This window comes from Pyrus communis, chromosome 13, assembly GCF_041283825.1.
Source record: "Pyrus communis isolate YQ-2024b chromosome 13, ASM4128382v1, whole genome shotgun sequence".
Lineage (NCBI taxonomy): Eukaryota > Viridiplantae > Streptophyta > Magnoliopsida > Rosales > Rosaceae > Pyrus > Pyrus communis.
In genome coordinates, this window is record NC_142577.1 from 962,925 (window position 1) to 976,303 (window position 13,379).

The following is a 13,379-nucleotide window of genomic DNA, read 5'->3' on the forward strand; positions in this document are numbered from 1 at the left end:
GCTTAAAACAAGCTTCGAGGCAATGGTTTCTTAAACTCTCCACTGCTCTCAAGTCTGCCGGATTTCACCAATCATGGTCTGATTACTCACTATTCGTCTGAAGTCGTCAAGGTAACTTCATCGCTTTGCTAGTCTATGTTGACGATGTAATACTGGCAGGAAATAATTTGCAAGAAATTGAAGACACAAAGCGGTTTCTCTCGCAACAATTCAAATTGAAAGACTTGGGCCAACTTAAATATTTCTTGGGGATGGAGGTTGCGCAGTCTAAACATGGCATAACTTTGTGTCAACGGAAGTATGCATTGGATATAATAGATGATGCTGGGTTTTTGGGTGCCAAACCTTCAAGATTTCCCGTAGAACAGAACATTTCTCTCACGGAGACAGAAGGAAAGCTGCTACTTGATGCATCACCATACAGAAGGCTTGTCAGTAGATTAATCTACTTGACCATAACGAGGCCGGACCTAGCCTATGCCGTCCACATGTTGAGTCAATTCATGGAAAAGCCTCGACAACCACATCTTGAAGCAACACACAAGGTTCTCAAGTATATCAAAAGTGCACCGGGACAAGGTATTTTTCTACCTTCCACAGGATCATTACAACTAAAGGCATTTTGTGATGCTGACTGGGCTAGATGCAAAGATACAAGGAGGTCAATAACTGGTTATTGCATTCAGCTTGGTCAAGCACCGATTTCTTGGAAAACAAAGAAACAAACCACTGTATCTCGCTCCAATGCAGAGGCCGAATACCGTTCCATGGCCACTACATGTTGTGAGATTACTTGGTTGAAGAACATTTTAAAAGATTTGAATGTGAGTCATCCACAACCTGTCACATTGTTTTGTGACAATCAAGCAGCCATGTATATTGCTTCGAATCCGGTGTTTCATGAACGGACAAAACATATAGAAATTGATTGTCATTTGGTAAGGGAGAAGATTCAAGGAGGAATGGTTCGTACAGTCTACATACGAACATCTGATCAACCAGATGACATCTTTACCAAGCCATTGAGTTCAACACAGTTTGAAACACTACTCAGCAAGTTGGGTGTCATTAACATACACTCCAACTTGAGGGGGAGTGTTAAGGAATGAATCTTAGATTGATTAAGTAAATATTGTAAATAGTCAATTAGTTATTCACTTGCTTGTTTTGTATTTGACTGCCTTGTTTATAGGCTTTAGTGTAGGATCCGAATTGATAGGTGACTCTATATATTGTTGTAACCCTAATTCGATCAATAAGAAGAAGAAACACAGACTTTGCATTTCTTCACAAACCAGACCTGATGCCTGGCCGACATTCACCCGCACTCCAATGTCCACATTACTTCTGATTGCAGCCAAGAAAGATCCCACCATATTAGATATGGCCAAAACAACGTTTGTAGGGTTGATTCTCACATGGTTAAACACAAAATCACACCGAGCTTTCCAAATGAACCAACAAGTAAAAGCTACATTCGTTTGAACCCACAACCAGTCGGCAGAAGTAGCAGTAGTAGAGATAAAAATAGCCTGCAACCAACGTATCCATGAGCTAATAGCAGACCTATTAATTTTATAACTCAAAACCCCTCCAAACCAAACAGATTAGACCCACGGGCAGAGGAGTAAAATGTGTTCAGTGGTTTCATCCTCATAAAGACAAATAGGGCAGTTGGGGGAAGTGGAAGACCGTCGCATGAAAAGATTAGCATTAGTTGCAAGGGCATTATGAAGAGAATTCCATAAAAAGTGGCGAATCTTGGGTGGCACCTCAGCAGCAAACACCCACGGAGAAGCTTCCGACAGTAAAGTGCTCTCAAGAACTCTGGTTTGGCCTTCTCATCTCCTTGGCTTTGTGCATTGTTTTTCTTTCCTTTGATTACTCTACTTTCTCCAGTCTCAATCTTTTGCTCAACAAACAAGTCGACCCAATTGGGGTTTCGAACAACCCTGTCACAGATTCATCATGCTTTGGTCGTTACGTTTATATGCACGACGATCTTCCTGAAATATTTAACTCCGACTGGGTAAAAAAACTGTAAATTTCTCACCAAGAGAACTGACAAGCCAAATTTATGCACCTTCTTTGAGAATTATGGTTTCGGTCCCGAAATCGAAAACTCGGAAGGGGTTTTGTCTAACAAGAGTTGGTTTTCCACGAACCAGTTCTTGCTGGAGTTCATATTCCACAACGAGATGAAGCACTACAAGTGTCTGACGAAAGTCTCCGGTCAGGCTTCGGCGGTTTATGTCCCGTTTTATGCCGGTCTTGATGCGACCCTCCATCTGTGGGCTTCTAATATCACGGTTAGAGACGCTTCGGCGAAACAACTTGTTAGTTGGCTGGCAAGAAAACCCGAGTGGGCGAAAATGTGGGGGAGGGACCATTTCTTGGTTGCCGGGAGAATTTCTTGGGACTTCAGGAGGCAGACAGATGATGTTTCGGATTGGGGTAGTAAGCTCAGGTGGTTGCCTGAGTCTATGAACATGACTATGTTGTCAGTCGAAGGAAGCTCTTGGAACAATGACATTGCTATACAATTTTCATCCCGCGGAGGATGTTGATTTGTTTCAATGGCAGAGCAGAATGAGGAAACTAGAAAGGGCTTACTTGTTCACTTTTGCTGGGACACCGAGGCCTGACCAGCAGAGTTCAATTCGAGGGAAGATTATTGATTGGTGCGTAGCTTCGAGTAGATGCAAGTTGATAGATTGCAGTGTGGGTGGTAACATAGATTGTGACAACCCGTTGAGTGTTATGAGGGTGTTTCAGAGCTCAGTTTATTGCTTGCGGCCTGGAGGGGATTCATACACCAGGAGATCAACTTTTGATTCTATTCTGGCAGGTTGTATTCCGGTTTTCTTTCACCCTGGTGCTGCTTATTCCCAATATTTGTGGCATTTGCCAAAGAATCATAGTAGCTACTCCGTGTATATTCCGGCGAGGGTTGCAGATGATATGCCAAGAAGCATTGAGGAAATCTTGCTTGGAATTTCAAAGGAGAAAGAATTGGCCATTAGAGAGGAGGTTATAAGGCTAATACCGAATCTGGTATATGCGGATCCCAGGTCTAGATTAGAGACTGAGGACGCATTCGATTTAGCCATCAAGGGAATTCTTGAGAGGATTAAGGATGTACGGAAGGCGATTAGGGAAGGGAATGATCTGAGTATTGGTTTCATAAAAAACAAGAATAAACTTGATTGGATTCAATTGTTCTTTCTGTTTGAAAAACAAAATGAGATAGAAGAGGAGGTGCAGGGTATACAATTGCAATTCGCGTGTGGAAAGATTCGAAACTAGATGAAGCAGTGCCAGTTCTTGCTTTCCAGGTCATTACTGCAGCTGTGAAACGATTATCAAAGAAAGATAGAAAGCAAAATGTTATGTTAGAGGTTCCTATTTCATGCTTCTCCTTCAGAACATGTACCTATATAGCACAATTATAAATTAAAGACGTAATGTTTTTTGAACAATTCTTTGAATTATCTTAGTTGTTGATTGATGTGGATTGCACTTGTATACATGTTCTTTGTGCCATGTGCTGTGATTTAACAGCCCGCTTTTCTCTTTTCTTGTTTCTGTCTGTCAAACGATAAGTTTTATTGAATTATTGACGAATAGAGACGTTTCAATCAGTTTCACTTTGGCATGTTCAACCCCAACCACCGATAACGACGTCATCCAACCACCAATAATGACCTGTACGACGGAAAACATGCTACACAAGTGCAGGTGGGCGGAGCAGATAAAAACACCACAGTGGTGTCTCATATTTCAAGAATGACATCCTGGCAAATTAAGGGGCCATTAATCTTGCTTGATCATCCTCCTAACATGTAATTAATAAACTCTAATACGAGTTAAGACTTTGCCTTGCATAGCGCTTCTACTTGTATATATGAGTAGATGATTAAAGAGGTGGATCTATTAGGAAGCAAAAGCTGATTCCTAATAGAAATTGGAAAAAATGGAAAGAAAAGGGAAACTGATAGACTCATTCCAACGAGGCATACCAAATGCAAATGCAAAGAGGAAGAGAAGCACAATATGGATTGCCCGTTTGAGATTGCTTTCCCTAAAAAGCACTTATGCTAAACGCGTCAAAATTTTTATTAAGCAGGAAGGTGCTTCATTAAAAAACACTCGGAAGTATAAGAAAGAACACTTTGTATTACTTTACTTAATGAGGAAGAAATTACATCTCAGTATATTTACACTTTACAGATAAAGCTTAGTAACTAATCACATCTAATTAACTAACTAAACTGGGATTAGTTACAATGTTTACAACCATATGACAGCTATACAAACTAACTGAACTAATTAGATGTCCCTTTACACCCCCTCAAGCTAAACAGAGGATCACCAAGAGAACGCTTGGATCAGAGATATTTGAACCGAGCTTTGGACGAGGATTTTGTAGGAATGTCTGCAATCTAGTGATGTGTACTCGCATATAAAACTTGGAGTAAAATGGCTAGGATAAGCTCATGAATATAGTGATAGCCTATTTCCACATGTTTCGTGTGAGCTTTAAACACATGATTAGATGCTAAGAGAATTGTAGAAACATTATCACACTAAAGCTAGGGAACTTGAGTAAGGGGAAAGGCAATGTCTCTGAAGATTTTACAAATCCGTGTCAGTTCAGTAGTAGTGAGGGCTAAAGACCTATATTCAACTTTATTTGATGAACGAGCAATAGTATGTTGCTTCTTTGCACTCCAACTAATGATATTAGTGCCTAAGTAAACACAGTACCCACTTGTAGACTTCTTGTCAAAGACACATCCAACCCAATCTGCATCAGAGAAGGCATTTAAATTCAAGGAAATTTTTCTAAACCACAAGCCTTGATTTACATAGCCCTTTAAAAATCTCATATTTCTTTTCACTGCTTGAAAATGTGTCTCGTAGACAGTGAAGAAATTGACACACTTCGTTGACTGCAAAGAAAGATTTGGTCTAATCCAAGTCAAATACTAAAGAGCTCTAACAATTGATCTATATTCCTATGGATCAAAAAATAAAATGCCAGTGCGATCCAATTTTTTAGTACCAAGAGGAGTAGAACAAAGTTTACAACCTTCCATATGAGTTTTAACCAGGAGATCCAAATCATACTTGCCCTGAGAAAGAAAAAAAATACCTTCCTTTGATTTGTGAACTTCCAAACCAAGAAAGCCACAAATAATGAGCAGTCAGATTGAGAATTTGAGAAGCCAAAGACTAAGCAATGTAGTGAACAACTTGTCATACCATGCACAAGTGGCTTGCTTTAAGCGATATAGGGATTTATTTAATTTGCACATAAAAGAGGGCTGAGAAGAGTCAATAGAACCTGCAAGTTGTTGCATGTAGACACCTTTTTTCAAAGTTCCATGGAGAATGCATTCTGATATCAAGTTGATTGAGGAACCAGTAATATTGAACTGCAGGTGTGAGCAAAATTTTAATAGTTAAAGGTTTTGCAACAGGACTGAATGTCTCTTTAAAACCAATACCTTTATAATGATGGAAGCCCTTAGCTATAAGCTTTGTATCTATAAGTTGAACCATTTTCCTTTCTTTTGATTCTAACGACCCATTTACAACTAACTAAGTTTTGATATAAAGATGGAGAACAAGAGTCCAGGTACTAGTGGTTTTGAGTAGACCTGGCATTTTCAACCCGATCTGTTAACCCGACCCGTTAAAATTAGTATTCGGATGAGTGATAAACGGGTCGGGTGGTTAATGAGTCAACCCGTTAAAATTAGTGCAAATGATGCTTTCTTTGTGTGATTGGATTGGAGATTTTGGGTTTCTAGGGTTTTTTTTTTTTTTTTTTGCTGCTTCCTCAAATCTCAATTTCCTTACTTTATTTCTTGATGATCATTAAATTACGTGACTTAATTGGCATATGTTGTGTTTTTTTCTCGTTAATTAGATTGTTTATACTATTTGGTTAACTGGGTTTCAATGATATAGGCCACATGTGCATGTATTGTGGGAGACTATGGAGGCTTATCTTCTACATTCTCTGAAAATGTATGTGTTGTCACTTGCATTCTAGCTAATTGGATTGTTTATGCTCTTTAGTTTTTATTGGCAAAAATCGTGCTATTTAGTTTGGACTGTAACTAGATAAGCCAAAGGAGTAGAACTTGAGTCGCAGAAACTGATTGAAAAAATGCATTCTACATCAATTTATAGCATGCCATTTCCTTAAAGACATTAATGTTTTCATCATCAAGATTCTTGTATTCTTCCTTTCGTTTTTTGGATGGTGTATTGACATGTATTAGGATCTCTCTTTGAGTATAGTAGTGTTTTCGTTTCTGCTCTCAAATTGCATCTCAGGTTGCTTTTCAGAAAACTAGTAGCCTTGGTATTTTGGTCTTCAACATTTTGCTTTTAAGATAAGGATCTGCAATTGGATATCTCCATAATTACAACTGATTTTAGACTATCGGATTTTCACACAACAGTTTCATCGTAATGGGGGATTAGTAAGTTCAATCTTGAATGTTAAGTTTAATGTCTTATCAATCTTTTCCACATGATTTCACTCAAAATTCTCACTACTTAAGTAGAATCACTCAAAATGCTTCTGCAACAAGAAATAAATTATGTAGAGTTTTCAATTTTCTTGAATATGTCCCATGATTTCAGTTTTGATCCCGTGATATGATTCTAGACATAACCTCACTCAAAATTCTTACTACTTGAGCAGAATCAAGACTAGCATCTGTATACTCTTGAATGTTAACTGTTAAGTTTGATGTCTACCATACATTTTGCAAAATGGCTTTTCAGTTTTCACCATTATCTTTTTTTTTTCCCCATTTTTTACTCCTTACTTTTCATCCAAATTTTATGATTGCAGAAACCTAGGCATTCACTGAATTTACTGCAGCACCATATTTAACCCATTTTGGTTAATCATAATTTCATAACCGCATAATGCTCGCACATGCTAAGCTTCTTACTGCCATGAACAGTAGAACGGCTATTCCATTTGTCAATTTCTCAATATTGCTTAGCTACTACTTTCCTGTCCTTTTACACAGTTTATTCATTTATGGTTAGTGCAAATGGATGTTGATGAAGAGGACACCAAGTCCGTCAAAGAGAAAGGCTAAAGGTATACAAGTAGGTAAGATATGTCACAAGAGATCACGTGTTTGGACTTTGTTTGAAGAATTGCCTATTGGTCCTGATAATAAACAACATGTGAAGTGTAAAAACTGTGGAATAGTTTACGTATGTGACAGTAATTGCGGGACGAAAAACCTATTAAATCATATGGATTCGTGTAGTAAAAAACATCACATTGATATGAAGAAATCTTAAGTTGGATTGCGTTCTCCTCAGTTTTACCATATTAGTTTTTGTGAGCTATTGATTGAGGCTATAGTTAAGCATGATTTGCCTTTTAGGTTTGTTGAATATGACGACATTAGAACTTTGTTTAAATACGTATCTCTTGATATCAAACTACCCTGTAGAAATACCGTTAAGAAACATGTGTTGATGATGTTTGAAGATGAAAAAATAAGGCTTCGAGATTGGTTAAATACAATTGAGGGAAGAATATGTCTGACATTTGACCTATGGTCTTCTACTGCAACTGATCGATATCTCACGCTCACAGCTCACTTTCTTGACAAAGAATGGAAAATGCACAAAAGAATTTTAAATTTTTGTCATATGTCTCCTCCACATACCGGGGTTGATTTGTCTGAAAAAATTAACGCTTTATTAGTTGAGTGGGGGATTGAAAAGAAACTGTTTTCCATTGCTTTGGATAATGCCTCTGCAAATGATTGTTCTGTTGAGCTATTGAAGAAACAATTAAATTTTAGAGGTTTGCTATTAATGGATGGAATCGTTGTTGTGCTCACATCCTAAACTTGATAGTCCATGCTGGACTAAAGGAAATTTATGGATCAGTGACGAAAGTTCGTGAGTGCATCAAATATATAAAGTGTTCAAAAGGGAGAAAAAATAAGTTTTTTTGCTTGCGTTGCACAAGTAGGGTTGGCAGGTAGTAAAAGAGGGTTGAGACAAGATGTTCCTACTAGATGGAATTCAACATATACAATGTATGATACTGCAATTTTCTATCGTCGTGGTTTTCTCAATTTGGCACTTGTTGATTCTAAGTTTAGTTCATGTCCTTCCTTGGAAGAGTAGGATAAAATAGAGAAGATTTCCAATTTCTTGGGGTATTTTCATGAAGTTACTTGCTTATTTTCCAAAACAAATTACCCTACATCAAACTTGTTCTTCCCAAAAGTGTTCAAAGTCCATTATTGTATTCAAGATGCTATGGAAGATTGTGATGATTTCATGAGATAGATGGGGAGTTATATGAATTTGAAGTTTGAAAAGTATTGGTCAGAGTATAGTTTGATCCTTGCCATTTGCGGTAATTCTTGATCCTCGGTATAAATTGCAATTTGTAGAGTGGGGTTATGACAAGCCTTATGGTAAGGAGTCAAGAGAGTTGAAGGATGTTAGTGGCACATTGTTTGCACTCTTTGGTCGTTACATGGACAAGTTCTCTCATCTTCTTGTATCCAACCTAGTTAATCAAACTCTTAGTCAAATAAAAGTTGGAGGCAAACTTTTTGAGGTAGTGTTTATATTTGTCATTCCTCTTTTTATACTTTTTATACACATCTTTATATTGTACGTTGATGTCTTTATTTTTATTTTGTTTTTATATGTAGGAATTTGATAATATTTACCAAGATGGGTCAACTTAAACTGAAAAAACTAAATTACATCTATATCTTGAAGAAAAAAGACTCGATGGAAAACAAGAGTTGGATATTCTTTCATGGTAGAAACTGGAGAAATTTCGTTATCCCGTACTTTCTCGTATGGCTTCTGATGTGTTAACAATTCCTATCTCAACTGTTGCCTCAGAATCAGCATTTAGTATTAGTGGTATGGTGCTTGATCAATATCGAAGTTCTTTGTTGCTTGAAACTGTTCAAGCCTTGCTATGTACTAGAGATTGGCTTTTTGGCAAAGAAGGTAAATTTTATATTACTTTGTATTTTTTTTGTCCTCATATAATAGGTTATAATTGTTTTCCTTTTTTCCTTTTGTGTTTAGCTTTAGAGAAAGAGGGTGCTAACTTGGAAGAACTCATTGAAGAAATTTTTGACATGAGCCTTAACGAAAACTCGGGACAATGCTCCAATAGTATTAGTCTTCATTAAGCACGGTATATATTTTAACTTGTTCTTTTAAAGATATTTTCTGTGATGTTTAATAATTAGGATGGATTGCGCAAGATTAATGCTTACTTTTATTGTTCATTTGGTAGCAAAACTAATGGTGTTAGATCCCACATCGCCTAGGGGAGTGAGACTTATATGTATACGAGGCCTTTTGGGAGCTCATTGGCTACGGAGTTCATCGGAACTTCGAAGTTAAGCGAGTAGCACATGAGAGCAATCCCATGATGGGTGACACATTGGGAAGTTCTCGTGTGAGTTCCCAAAAACAAAATTGTGAGGGTGCCGTCGAGGCCCAAAGCGGACAATATCGTGCTACGGTGGTAGAGTCGAGCCCGGGTCAGGATGTGACAATTTGGTATCGTCGGGCCCCTAAGGAAGGTGGATTGGTAGATCCCACATCACCCAAAGGAGTGAAGCTTATATGTACATTCTCATCTCTACCTAGTACGAGGCCTTTTGGGAGCTCACTAGCTTCTGAGTTCATCGGAACTCCGAAGTTAAGCGAGTAGCGCACGAGAGCAATCCCATGATGGGTGGCCCACTGGGAAGTTCTCATGTGAGTTCCCAGAAACAAAACCGTGAGGGTGTGGTTGGCGCCCAAAGCGGACAATATTGTGCTACGGTGGTGGAGTCGAGCCTAGGATGTGGTGGGGGCCCGGGTCGGGATGTGACAAATGGAAATTTCTCTTGTCAAGGAAAAATAGTTCCAATTTAGTCCCTTGCATAATTTTATTACGTCTCTCCTTGCTCTCTAACTGAAAATTTTAAACCATAAAGGTGAATGGTGAAGGCAAAAAAGCAGCGGAGGCTGCAATGCAAGAAGAAAGTTGGCAAAAAAGCAGCAGAGGATGCAATGCAAGAAGAAGAAAGAGAGCCACAATAGTGAGACATTGGTTGAGAAAGAGAATTACTGTGTTTTACTTGAACAATTTCTTGATCCATGTTAAGATTCGGAGATGCATGTAATTGATAGAAAGTCGAATTTTATCATATAAAACGGGGCTGTAATTGATTTGAATGAAATGTTAAAAAAAATAAAAATAAAAATAATATTAATGGGTGAAATAGATGACCCGTTAAATTAACGGGTTGGGTTGAACCCGATCCAAACCCAGTAAACCTGACCCGTTTACAGGTTTAGTTTTAAGAGCTTGAAATTCTTCAAGCATGGCTTATTTCCAGTGATCATACTTGGATGCTTGCAAGTAAGTTGTAGGTACAAATGTTGCAGGATCAATTGGATGTTTGATTGCAGATAGAGCCTCAAATTTAAAATTTTCATTTTTGGATCTTGTAACCATAGGGAGTATTCTGATGTATAGGTTGAGGAGAAGGGGGTATAGAAACTGATGAATCTTGTAAAGGTACTATCCGGAAGAACACTTATATGATCGAGAAATACTTTAAAGTTGATTTTTCCGAAATCATTTAGAAACACTTTTGGCTATGAAAATTCATGCATATAAAATTTTACCAAGCAATATACTTGCATTGCATTGCATTAAAATGTCACGATTGCAAAATTCAGCTATCAATTCAGTTGGCATCATGTGTTGAAAGGACAAAAAGTAAAGAGTTTAGTGAATGGTACCAAACAATACGACGCAACCGTGCTGACAACCCAATTAATCCACTAATTTCCTGTTATGCAAGAGATGCTTTGACAAAAACCCATATCAGATAGGAGGATTTACAAATGGTTTATGAGCATTACAAAAATATGGAAGATGGATTTGTATATTCTTATCTTGGGAATCCTCTAATCACATCTGTTCATCGTACATCATACGGCTAGTTTTTGTCAGGTACAATTTATATTCAATTTTAAATAAAAAAATTTATAATAATTTCTGACTGCATGATATACAATAAACGGATGTGATTTAAAAATCATCAGGATCCACACAAAGAAGATCCAGTGACACGCCCCAACCGAGATCAGGGCATGCTGGCCGTCACGTGGAGGTGACGTAGCCATGTGCACAGTGCGGAAGCTAAAGGAAATAATATAAAAGTACGAATAATTTAAAACTAGCATATGTAATGTGATAAAATAAGTGCTAGCGTAAGTGAGACGCTGAATTCAGAGCCTAAAGACTACAGCAGTCCAAAGAAAAGATACAACAATAGTGCACCCGAAGGTGACCCTACATCGGTGCGTGTCTGTCAGAAATGCCGGGACGTCCTCTGGGAAAACCACCGAACCCGCTAAGCTACTAGAACCTGGAGGGGCGCAAAACAAAAGCGTGAGTGGGCAAAAACAAATTCTTTGAAAACCATTTCATAAAATACATTCTAACCCCTCGCCGTAAAACCTGTATACTTCCCAAAAAATAAACATATATACGTAGGTATAAATATGCCAAATATGCTCAAGGGTATGCCATCATGCTCAAAGCCTCATAATAATATGCAAGTGCTCAGGTATAAACCGTGTCAATAATTTATTACTGGCAGCCGGAGTCACCTAAAGTGACCTGTACGGCTGAATCTAGAGCTCAAATCTCAATCTCAACAACTAAACCTGCCCACGAGTCGGAACCACCTATAGTGGTCTGTACGACAAGCCTGGGTGTAATACATATAAACGCTCTAGTGCTACGATCACGTGAAGGCTGTGCGAATAATCGCGGGTCACCTACGAGTCGGAACCGCCTATAGTGGTCTGTACGACAAGACTGTGCACCTAACTTGGATCCAAGCTGAGCGTATGGTGCGGGAGGTGAACAACACGTGAAGGACTGTGCCCTACTCTGGGCGGGAGCACTAACACCGGGGGTGCAGGTTATGAGCTCTCTAAGCATCACTAACCACTATTTAATGCAATCGTTAAATAACGCTTACCTGGCACTTACCTATGCCTCCACAGCACCAACATATATATATATGACATATGCATAATTGAATATATAAATAAACGTATATGCCACTAATCATGCATAACCACCAATTATATTAAAAGGAATGGCATATAACGAAGCATTTAAACTAATTTTTGGGAATTAAGATGTATATAGGTATATACGAAAAACCAAACGCCCACTCACTGGTATGTGGAAGGGTCGTAGCCCCCCTGCCTCGAGTGTGCACGCTCGTCCTCGGGATACGTGTCACCTATATGCGAATTAACTATAAAAACGTTAACTTTAAAGCACATAACCTTCCGTTCAAAATAACTTCTCATACATTGCTCAAAATGGACAAATGAATATACCAACGTGCTCTACACAACCTCAGGATCACAACCATATTTTTAAAATAATTTTCCTCCGCCGCACACGCCGCCACGCGCCGGCCACACGCAGGCACGTGTGGCGCACACTGACGGCGTCAACTGACGCCGTTAGGAATATTTCGTCAAAACTGATAGATTCCGTTAACGGCGTCAGGAATATTCCGTCAGAATCCTGACGGAATATTCCGTCACCTTCTCCGGCAAGTTGCCGGCGCCGTCGCCGGCACTGTCGCCGGAAAACCTGCAACTTGGGTTTTCTCGCTCGTTTTTCAACCGTTTTTCATGATTTTTGCACCATTTTAACCCTTAGAACTAGTAGAACATGTCCCTATAAGTTTTAAGAACTAAAACTCACGAGAACTCACCTGTCACCAATTACCAAAATCGGTCAAACTTGGACCAAGCTAATCCGACGTCCAAATCCGTCCAACGATGCACTCCCAAGCTCCTTGGGACCTCACCAACACATCTACAAGTTCCAAAAGTCCAAAAACTAGCTAAATTAATCTTGCATGAACAATGACTAAAACGGACCTTGTGAAATCGACGTGAAAACGTCGAGGTTCTTACCTGAAAATGGCACCACTGGACTCCTCTCAGCCTCAGGAACTTGATGGTGTACTTGGTTCCCTCGATCTGCAAAGATTTGGTGGGTTTTGGGTTTGTCCGTACACTCGAAGGAAGAAGAAGAAAGAAAGAAGGGAGCTCGGGGGAGAGAGAGAGAGACAGGGAAAGACAGTGAGAGGGATAGGGACAGTGTGTGTGTGTGTGTGGTCCAACTCTGGCCAACACCACACAAAACAACCAAAAACATAACGAAAACAGACTAGGGGCAAAACAGTCTTTTCACACGTATGTTTCCGATAATTCCGGGACGGGATGTCACAACCTACCCACCTTAA

At 39.0% G+C, this 13,379-nt stretch overlaps 2 pseudogenes; both read left to right on the forward strand.

Annotated features, from left to right (window-relative positions):
* The first annotated feature begins 1,632 nt into the window (after positions 1-1,632).
* On the forward strand, positions 1,633-3,523 carry LOC137738324 (putative xyloglucan galactosyltransferase GT14 pseudogene; annotated as a pseudogene).
* Positions 3,524-7,698: 4,175 nt separating this feature from the next.
* LOC148691541 (zinc finger BED domain-containing protein RICESLEEPER 2-like) lies at positions 7,699-9,255 on the forward strand (annotated as a pseudogene).
* The last annotated feature ends 4,124 nt before the right edge of the window (positions 9,256-13,379 follow it).